Raw genomic sequence first — 2500 nt, 5'->3', positions numbered from 1 at the left:
CAAACAAACAGCGATGATGCTAATAAGAGGCGCATTGACGAAATGAATACGGCGGTAAAGATTATAATAATTATAACAATAATAAATGTAATGGCTATGAAACAAATGCTCGTAGAAAATATAGCAATATTATTAGTGATATCATGACACTTAATAATAAGAACGATAATCAAGTTATAACTATAATAAAGAATAGTATAGTTATTGATAACAGTAATAATATTAATTACAGCACTTATAATGGCACTACATTAAACAAAGGTAATGGCAATAAAGCATGGTCATAAAAAGATAACGCTAATTATATTAACAATGATAAAAGTAACACAGTATTCTAATAGCATTGTCAATGACTATAGAATATTATACTATACATTGACTGCAATGATAATTATAACATAAATAATAATAGCGATAATGATAATAATAATAATAGCGATAATGATAATAATAATAATAGCGATAATGATAATAATAATAATAGCGATAATGATAATAATAATAATAGCGATAATGATAATAATAATAATAGCGATAATGATAATAATAATAATAGCGATAATGATAATAATAATAATAATAATAACAACAATAATAATATCATTAACAGTAGCAGCAGCTATAACAGTGATGAGAATAATAATGAAATGATGATAATAATGATTATGAAATGGTATTGATGATAAAAGAAAATAATGATAATAATAGTAATATTACTACTTCCACTACGAATAATAATAATAAGGATAATAATAAATATATTAATGATAAGCGTAATACAGATTGTGATACAGATAATTGCAGAAGCATTACCGGTAACAAATAACAAAAATCTTAACAGTAATCATAATTATGATTATTGTTATAATTATTATTATCAGTATTATAATTTTATAATTATACGAGTTTTAATATTAATAGTATAACAACAATAGCAACAAACAGAACAAGAAAGATAAGGATGATACAAGAAGAGTGATGGTAAATGTCAATATGATAATGATAGTTACGAAAAAATACATGTTGATAATGATGGTTAAAATAATCATAACAACGATGCAACCTATAGCAATAATAATGAATGGCATTTGCACAATCAACAGAATTGAAATGAGGGGTATTTGTGGTGGTGATATCATTCATGATATCATTAAATGTAATAGAATAATGAGTGTATATATTATGACATACAACTATAAGATTTACTAGGGATTATAAATATAACTCTTGTGTACAATCAGCTATCAGAGTTTGCGGCTGGATGACCAGTGATATAACTATTGACTTACTAGTTATTCTTATGACGTAAGATACACTTATTCACAGTGTGTATGAAACATCAGTCACAAACATAAACACAAAAATAAAACCCACACACACACACACACAAACAAAAAACGCACGCACACGCACGTAAAGTACCCGTCCAATTTCAAATACATTCAACCACACACACACACACACATACAAACAGAAACGGCCTCTAAGTCTTACCTCCTACTTGTCAAACTCTCATTTAACAGCCTGCAAATGACTGCAATCGATTGCAAATCTCAGAAGCACCTGAGAAGTTATATTCCAAGTTGTACACGATTTGTTACTCCCTTCACAAACAGACTTTCGTTGTACACTGCTGCGCCTACACGGCTAGGTCTTACAACGGTCGTTGAGTCAGCTGATAAGATTAAACGCGATAACGTAGACGGTATCACGGTGTTAGACAGCTTTCCTCGATCTCTGCTTGGGCAATCAATGACTTTTCTTAATACTTACTGTTCTCCAGTATGGTTATGCGGGAAAGAGTTGCATTTAGTCGTATAGGTGATGGGATTATTGTCTCATTTCCAATGAAAGAGAAAATATGGTAACATTTAATCTATTAATAAACAATAATTAGTCGTGTGCACAGCTTTGTGACCATGATCTCTATCAGCAACAAGGCCGGAAGAGGAGTGAACGTGGGCGAAGCGAACTAGTGTTTAGGATATCAATAATAGGTGTTACTGACAATACATGGCATTTATTCTCCTATATTTAGTGATGCTATTAATCTTTACATAGTTACTCAGTTGTCACCAGACTTTTATCCTTATGATTTTTTTTTTTTTATCTCCCGTTTGGTTCTGTTCAGTATATACAAAGTAAAGGGTCATGCTCAGCATCACCCAAAACCCCCATAAAAAGTCCAAGCGACCAATATTATAAGTCGGGGCCAGGGCGCGAGGATAGTGACGGAGGCACCGCAGGAGGAGCTGCAGAAGCTTCTGTCTGCCGGAGGCGCTGCAGGAGGAGGATGGAAACGCCCTAGGCATTTTTATTATTCCGAGGAGATTTGGCCTAAGCTATCCATGGTACGATATACGAGGCAGAGTTTTTATTTTGTTTTCTTGCGTGTTACTGGTTTAATTTTAATAATAATAATGGTAATGAGCTCTGCCTTTTGTTTCGCTTTTCCAACTAAATATGCAAGGTAATAAGTATAAACTGATGAAATGTGAAG

General features: G+C 31.9%; 1 protein-coding gene across 5 annotated transcripts in view; it reads right to left on the bottom strand.

Moving 5' to 3' along the window:
• The window catches only part of LOC125034157 (trichohyalin-like), a 29511-nt gene extending 27867 nt beyond the window's left edge, over positions 1-1644 (bottom strand). For all 5 annotated transcript variants that reach the window (XM_047625831.1, XM_047625830.1, XM_047625834.1 and 2 more), the window contains exon 1: positions 1495-1644. The gene's annotated coding sequence lies outside the window, so the exon portion shown is untranslated. The remainder of the gene's footprint in view (positions 1-1494) is intronic.
• Between the last annotated feature and the right edge of the window lie 856 nt (positions 1645-2500).

Source organism: Penaeus chinensis, chromosome 17, assembly GCF_019202785.1.
Source record: "Penaeus chinensis breed Huanghai No. 1 chromosome 17, ASM1920278v2, whole genome shotgun sequence".
Taxonomy (NCBI): Eukaryota; Metazoa; Arthropoda; class Malacostraca; order Decapoda; family Penaeidae; genus Penaeus; species Penaeus chinensis.
Note: the sequence above shows the minus strand (reverse complement) of the source record. Positions and strands in the feature narration are given on the sequence as shown.